This window comes from Myotis brandtii, unplaced genomic scaffold (genome assembly GCF_000412655.1).
Source record: "Myotis brandtii unplaced genomic scaffold, ASM41265v1 scaffold4, whole genome shotgun sequence".
NCBI classification, from domain to species: domain Eukaryota; kingdom Metazoa; phylum Chordata; class Mammalia; order Chiroptera; family Vespertilionidae; genus Myotis; species Myotis brandtii.
Window position 1 is genome coordinate 4,275,527 of NW_005365371.1, and position 8,374 is coordinate 4,283,900.

Here is an 8,374-nt window from a genome sequence, read left to right on the forward strand (position 1 = left end):
TTACCTATGTCTTTATAAAGAGATTTTTATCAACTCTATAATCCTGATTATAACAATTTTACTTATACATCTTTTAGAGAAAGAGACTAAAAAATTATATTTCTAGAAAAATATGTTCAGTAAATAAGTCACATGTAAATATCACTATTTATATATTCATTTTTCTTTTTTTAATTCCTCACCCGAGGGTATTTTTCCATTGATTTTCAGAAAAAGTGGGAGAGGGAAAGGCAGAGAGAAATATCAATGTGAGAGAAACACATCAATTGGTTGCCTCCTGCATGCGCCCCAACCAGGGCCCAGGCCGGGGAGGAGCCTGCAACTGAGATACATGCCCTTGACTGGAATCGAACCTGAGACCCTTTGGTCTGCAGGTCAACGCTCTACCCCCTGAGCCAAACCGACTAGGGCTATATATTCTTTATATATAACTTTGTAACTCAGGGGTTGATTATTTTGAAAGAAACAACACTTATGTGGATATATAATTTCTGTTATACTTGTTAAGAGCTACCTGTCACATTGCCTTATATCAATTCATCCAGTTTGGGTCCTTTAGCAGTTGAAAATATCTTGTTCTAGTTGTGTTGCCTTTTTTAAAAAAAAAACAAAAACAATCAAAATGGAGTAACAGTACCATATACATCATGAAAGCATTGACAAAAAATGTTTTTTCTCTTTCTTAATGAATTACTTCACTTTGACTTCTATATTTAAAAACAGAAATGTACCATTTTTACAAACTATTTTATCTGAGCCATACGGTTAAGGAATGTATAACAGTGCAATCTGATTCTGATTGCTTTATTGTCATTCAAATCTTTAAGGAGGTTTTAGTTGAAACTAAAACACATTTTAATCACATTCAATATTCCTTACACTTCAGGATACTTTAAGTTTTTCTGCTAATAACTGTTGAAGAGCTTTGTTTTTCAATAAACTAAAAACACCTCAACCATATGAGTTTCTACAAGACATTGTCACTATTTTGATGGCACTCTTTTTCTTGTCCAAGACGAAGGTGTCCCTGAAAAATAAGTTTAGACCATGGACTGGGAAATATGAATCAGCCACTTTCATATTACTTGCATTGTCAGCCAAGTAAATACTTTCTCACTTTCATCTATGCATATCTTACTACTGATGCACTCGATTGTGTGCCTACTCTGACCTGTTTTAGTATGTCTTTTTTTTTTTAATGACAAAGTACAGCTGACCCAAGGTATTATCTCATGAGGTTGAGTACTTGAGTTCTTGCTGCACATTTCTTCATCAGTAAGCATTGCAAGAAATTTTTTCCCCTTGGTTTTATATAGTCAGTTTGAACCTGGGGGCTTCTTCTAAATAAAAATAGGCTGTATAATTTAAAATCTTGCTGCCAGTGAGAGGACCAGTTATATTTTCAGTAACCATGCTATTTTAATAGAATGTACTAAAAATTGAAATTGTTACTGTGAATTGGTTATTTTTTGTTTCTTTTGGGGGAGTGATAAAAGAGCCTGCATCAGCCCTAGCCGGCTTGGCTCAGTGGATAGAGCGTCAGCCTGCGGACTGAAGGGTCCCAGGTTCGATTCCAGCCAAGGGCACATGCCTGGGCTACGGGCTCAATCCCCAGTAGGGGGTGTGCAGGAGGCAGCCAATGAATGATTCTCTCATCATTGATGTTTCCCTCCCCTCGCCCTTCCTCTCTGAAATCAATAAAGAAATATAAAATAAAAATAAATAAATAAATAAATAAATAAAAAGAGCCTGCATCATAGGGTAGTTTTTAGGGTCAAATGAATTAATTTCACATAAAATGTTTAGAATGGTGCCTAGCACAGAGTAAAGCATTTGATAAATGTGATCTATCATTGCTTACCTTTTTTGTATTGGACAGTCCTTTATGATAATGCAGACAGTCCTTTATGGCAATCCAGTAGCAGATGGAGAACTAAGAACGCTGCACAGAGCTATTTGCCCTTTTTCCCACCTCTCATCTTTTAAAAAACGTATTCATAATTTATCTTAAGGAAGTATATTGTGAATACTATATGAAGAAGGCTCCAATACATTCTTGTTCAGTAACATTATGAATTTGCATATTTTATAGTATTGTATATCATACATAACTTGAAATATGAGACACTGTGCATTATAGGTTTGTTTTTTTTAATATGGAACTCTTCACGCACCTGTGTATCATCCTTGTGCGGGAACCACGCTAATCTCTATATTGTTCCAACTTCAGTCTATGTGCTGCAGAAGCAAGCAACATTATGGTTTAGTCATTTTCTTGAAGGGGATTTAAAAAGAAAAATATACTTTGGGTATTGGTTTATATATTCAGGGGATGGCAAAAGTAGGTTTATTATTATTATTTCATATCATTTATCTTTTAGGTGATGATGGCTGGTAATTTAACCAACAAAAGTGGGTACTTACACAATACCTAATTTTGCCCACCCCTGTATATTAATAAGTTTGATGTAACTAACAGGTACACAAAAGAGACTGTAACCAAACGGGACTTATTTAACTCACACAAAAAGGAAGTCCAGTGTAGTCAACCTAGGCTTGTATTTTCATTCCATCATTCTTAGCATGTAGGCCTATCTTGATGCCTGTTGCCACAAGATGCAAGATTGCTGCTCCACCTCCATCCTCTTGTCCAGGTGTCAGGCAGGAAGAAGAGAGGATGATTAAAAGGCAAAAAGGAAACGGAATAATGCTTACATCAAGAAAGTACGAGTTTTCCCAGAAACCCTCAACTTCATTGGTCAGAACTGCCATTTGATGCCTTCCCAGGCAAAAATCAGACTTGTTAGTAAAGAAGGGGAAATGTGTGCATAGTCTATAACAGTGGCCACCATAGCTTGCATGTGAAAACTGCACAATCTCAATTTCTATAGCTCTTCCCGTCTTACTCCATTTGTGCTGTTATTACAGAATGCCATATACTGTGTGGCTTATAAACAACAGAAATTGATTTTTCACGGTATTGAGACTATGAAGGCCAAGATCAAGAAACTGGTAAGATTTGGTGTTTGGTGAGGGCTGGCTTCCTGGCTGTAGGCTGCTGTGTTCTCACATGGTGGAAGGGCAAAGGAGCTCTCTAAGGCACCCTCTTGACATAGTCATCTCCCAAAGCCCCCCCTCTTCGTACTATCACCTAGGGGGGTAGGTCTCAATATAGGAATATTGGGGGAGATAAAAACATCTATGGTATCCCCTAATATTTCTACAGGGCTTTCACATCTGTTGTCTCCTTCGATACTGCATCACTGATGGATTATTGTGCTCCTTTTTAGAAGGGAGGAAAAGGGCCAGGGAGGTTAAGTAATTTGCTCAACATTACCCAGCCAGAATTTCAGCCTTTTTCATTACTCAGCTCTTCTGAGTTAACTGGAAACAACTTTCAGTTTTCTAGGCCTGTAGCTGATTTTGAAGGAATGTTTACATAGCTTATGAAAACAAATGCAATTTAAATATAGCTGCAGTGTTGCACATTTAGTAATCCATCAGTGGGAAGAGCCTGCTATAAATACTTGCTGTAGTGATTTAGCTTAATGGGGGAGGCAGCCACCTAGAGCAAGAAAAGAAATGACCCACTTCACCAGAGCAAATGACCTTTCATGGCTTTTCCCAGCCCAAGTTCCCTCTAGAGGACACTGCTGCCACTAATAGTCTGAAAGATCCGGGAGAAGGTGAAAAGTGAAAAAGAAACCCAATTATTGCCACTACCTTGCTATATTCAGGTTTGAACCACCATTCTGGAAGAATTTAGATAAAACAATTTGTTTTGAAATATCTGACCCCTAGCTCTTTCTTTTAAAATATATTTTATTGATTTTTTTAACAGAGAGGAAGAGAGAAGGATAGAGAGTTAGAAACATCGATGAGAGAGACACATTGATCAGCTGCTTCCTGCACACCTCCTACTGGGGATGTGCCCACAACCAAGGTACATGCCCTTGACCGGAATCGAACCTGGGACCTTTCAGTCCGCAGGCTGATGCTCTATCCACTGAGCCAAACCGGTTAGGGCTGACCCCTAGCTCTTGAGTCAGACTTGGTGTCAGCAAAGCCACATTCTTATAGGGAGAAAACAAGGTTAGGTATCTTCCTGATTTCCAAGTGCTCCAGAAGGCCCATGTCCCTGTAATCATTTTTATTCTATAAAATTTTCTTCAAGTACACAAGTAATACAAGAATACATTCTCATTTTTTTTAATTCCAGCAATTCAGATAAAAAGTATTTTCAATCCAAGTCCCTTTCCCAAAAGAAAGCTTACCTTTTTCTATTACATCTAGATATTGTTATAAACACCAAGCAGTTCTTGAAAGGTGTATGAAAATAAGTGATAATTAAAGCAAGCCACACTGTAGTCAGGTTTACCATTGTTTTTGTCTTCTTTATAGTCAACGCACACCCTTATTGCCTGCACCTGGGGCACAAGGCTTCTAGCACCCAACCCTTGGTATTCCATTGTATCTATCTCCACTCTATTTATAATCGAGTATGTCCAAAATTGAATTTATTTTCCACCATAAATGTATTTTCTAGCTGTCAGGATGTTGCATTATATTATTTGTCACTTTCCCCACAATTAGACTGAGGTCTTGCAAGAGAAAGACTACTGGTATGTCTGCATTCCAAAATGGTTCAGCCCTGGCTGGTGTGACTCAGTTGACTGGAGCACCAACCATGCACCGATTTGATTCCAGGTCTGGGCACATACCCAGGTTAGAGGTTTGATCCCCGCATACGGGACGCAAACAATGGATGTTTCTCTCTCCGCCTCCCTTCCAATCTCTCTTAAATTAATACAAACATATCCCCGAGTGAGGATTAAAAAATGTTCAATGGGCGCTCTTCCTCTGGGGAGCAGGCCAGCGCCTTTCCCATCCTGTTACCTTTGGCCCCTTCTTTTGCCTCTGTGCTTTGTTTCCTGAGTCCATTTCTTCTAAGCTCACTTCTATGCTGCCTTTACAAATATAGATACACTAGAGGCCTGGTGCACAAAACTGTGCACTGGTGTGTGTGTGTCCCTCAGCCCGGCCTGCGCCCCCTCGCAGTCCGGGAGCCCTCAGGGATGTCCTGTGGGGAGCAGGCCTGACATTCTTAGTGCTGCCGCGGACATGGGAGAGGATCCGGCCACCGCCACTGCACTGGCTAGCAATGAGCTGGCTTCTGGCTGAGCGGTGCTCCCCCTGTGGGAGTGCACTGACCACCAGGGGGCAGCTCCTGCGTTGAGCGTCTGCCCCCTGGTGGTTAGTGTGCGTCACAGTGACAGGTCGTCTGCCATTCGGACGATTTGCATATTACCCTTTTATTATATAGGACTAGAGGCCCAGCGCAGGATTAAATCATGCCGGTTCCCCAGGCCTAGCTGCAATCAGGGCCGTGTCCGCTGCCCAGCGTCACTCCTCCACCTCCGTGGCTCCTGCCCCGTGAACCTCCACGCTCACAGCCCCCATCCAGGGCGAGGCTCCTCGGCCTCTGCTGCCCTCACCCCGCCACCCTCTTCTGCCTCAGCCGCCCAGCAAAGCTCCACGCTCACAGCCCCTGCCCTGCAAGGCTCCTCAGCCTCTGCAGCCCCACCCCCCACCAACGCTCTTCTGCCTCAGCCGCCCAGCAAAGCTCCACGCTCACAGCCCCCGACCCGCTCCTCCGCCTCAGCCACCCTGGGAGCTCCACGCTGACCCACCCTGCGAGGCTCCTCAGCCTCCGCAGCCCCACCCCACCATGCCTGTGAGCCCACAGCTCCCTCCTCTCGGTCTACATGCTGCAGGTGGCTGGGGGCCCACAGCTCCTGCTCCCTCAGCTCCCTAGCCTGGTGTTCGGTGGTCTGTCTGGTCATTTTGGATGTTACAGGCCCTGGCTCTTTATATACAGAGACTAGTAGCCCGGTGCACAAAATTTGTGCACTCGAGGGGGGGGTCCCTCAGTTATTAAACATTTTATGGCACAACACTGACCACATTGGTGGTGGTGGTGGTCTTGTCAGAATGTGTTATATTATGCAGATGAAAATCTATTTAAACAGATTTGATGTAGATATTTTCAAAGATGGAAGAATTGTCCCTGTCAACTATTTTAGTTGATTCATATCTTCACTAATTGTCATCATTGCAAAGTTTTCAGTCCCCATATGGATTGCTGTCATGTGCTGTCCCTGTCCTTTGTAGCCTTTGTTACCTTAAGGACTCTAGTTTTCCATTTATATGTTTAAGTACCAACCTTACTGGCTTAAAAATGTAAGCTTTTAACACTGCTCTCTCTGTTCCGTATCCTTCCGATGAAAAGTGGAGTTGGGTTGCAGCACAGGAGAGAAATTCAGAAGGGGAATATTGAAGTAATGACTACAGTAGGAGAAGAGGGAACCTGTTTCCCTGGCCACAGGCGTTGGCGCCCTGGACCACAGGGCTGGTAGCTTCTCCGGGTGGCTGCAGCCTGGGACCTCTGGCCAGTAGCTTGTCCATCTCCTGGGCTGCAGCCAGCCCCAGGCGCTGGGGCCAGGACCAAAGGTGGGCGGCTTCTTCTTCTGGGGGCTAAGCCGGGTGCGGGGCAGGGAAGCCGCGGTGGGGGATGCTGGCAGCAGCTGCTTCCCTGACCCTCACCCAGCTTATGCCTTCACGGATCACAGAAGCCGGGTTCAGGGCAGGGAAGCCACGGCCCGGGACGCTGGCCTGACCCGCACCCAGCTTCTGCGATTGCCCCCGCACCCGGCTTCTGCAGTCACAGATCACAGAAGCCGGGTGCGGGGCAGGGAAGCCGCAGCCAGGGACACTGGCGGCGTATGCTTCCCTGACCCACACCCAGCTTCTGTGATCACCCCCGCACCTGGCTTCTGTGGTCACTGATCACAGAAGCTGTGTGCGGAGCAGGGAAGCCATGGCCAGGGCGCTGGCGGAGGCTGCTTCCTTGCCCACGCACCTGGCTTCTGTGATCGCCCCTGCACTGGGCTTCTGCGGTCACGGATTGCAGAAGCCGGGTGCGGGGCAGGGAAGCCGCGGCTGGGGACACTGGCGGCGGATGCTTCCCTGACCCGCACCCGGCTTCTGCGGTCACAGATCGCAGATCGCAGAAGCCAGATGCAGGGCAGGGAAGCCACGGCCGGGGACTCTGGTGGCCGATGCTTCCCTGACCCACACCCAGCTTCTGTGATCGCCCACGCACCCGGCTTCTGCGGTCACAGATCGCAGAAGCCGGGTGCGGGGCAGGGAAGCTGTGGCCGGGGCGCTGGCGGAGGCTGCTTCCTTGCCCACGCACCTGGCTTCTGTGATCGCCCCTGCACTGGGCTTCTGTGGTCACCGATCACAGAAGCCGGAAGCTGGGGACGCTGGCGGCAGCCGCTTCCCTGGCCCTGCATCCGGCTTCTGCATCGCTGTCTGTGTCCGCTTCCCTGCCCCACCCCCCAGGCTTCTCCGATCACCCTCTGGTGGCAGGGCAAAGGGGGCCTCCAGGGCCGACCTTTGCCCTGCTCCCTGGCTCTTGCCTGCGCCTGGGTTTCTGATCACTGTCTTCCATCCTTCCCCTTTCTCCTCCCATCATTTCGAGAATGCAAATTAGCCGCCATCTTTGTTGGCGGTTAACCGCCATCTTGGCTGGCAGTTAATTTGCATATCGCCCTGATTAGCCAATGGGAAGGGTAGCGGAGGTACGGCTAATTACCATGTTTGTCTATTATTAGATAGGATAGCCATGTATAGATATATATCTATATGTAGATATGTAGATATTGACTTCAGAGAGGGAGATAACACATCAATGAGAATCATTCATGGGCTGCCTCCTGCACGCCCCCTACAGGGGATCAAGTGGGAAACCCAGGCTTGTGCCCTGACGGGAATCAACGGCGACCTGGTTCATAGGCCAACACTCAACCACTGAGCCACACCAACCGCCCCGCTACCTCTTACTTTCTAGATTAATTTTCTCTCATAATTTGGAAAAAAAAATGTTCAGTGAATAGTGCTGCTACCTATCAGGCTGATGTCACTTTCCTCTCTCGTCTGAAATAGCAAGAGATTTACTGCACAGACTTAGCACTTGTAGCTCAGTCGCTATTTGGTGCGGGGGCCACTACAGTGCATGGGTCAGGCTCTGTCCGCCAGTGACATTGTTCTCAGGTGAGGAGAGGCCGCGCCATGGGAGAACCAGAGAAGAAAAGCCTGGGCGCAGGAATGCCTTGAACTTAGCAAAAGGGATTGGCGGAGGGAGGGGCCATAGGGTAGTGGCGGTCGGCCCTAGCCCTTCTAAGGTAAACACTTCAGAGGGGGCTGAAGAGAAGTCTCAACCCCGCTTGGTAGAGCCGCTGCAATTTCGGGGTCTCAGTTTCCACAAGCCCTCCCGCACGCGGAAGGGGGCGCTGGGCGGGGCGGGGCGGGC

At 46.6% G+C, this 8,374-nt stretch overlaps 1 long non-coding RNA gene across 1 annotated transcript; it reads right to left on the minus strand.

Annotated features, from left to right (window-relative positions):
- Window positions 1–406: 406 nt before the first annotated feature.
- Window positions 407–3,012, minus strand: LOC106727300. Its single transcript, XR_001363470.1, has 3 exons — window positions 2,524–3,012; window positions 2,175–2,238; window positions 407–591 (listed from the first exon to the last, which is right to left on the minus strand). It is a non-coding gene; the product is annotated as an uncharacterized LOC106727300 (long non-coding RNA).
- Window positions 3,013–8,374: the final 5,362 nt, after the last annotated feature.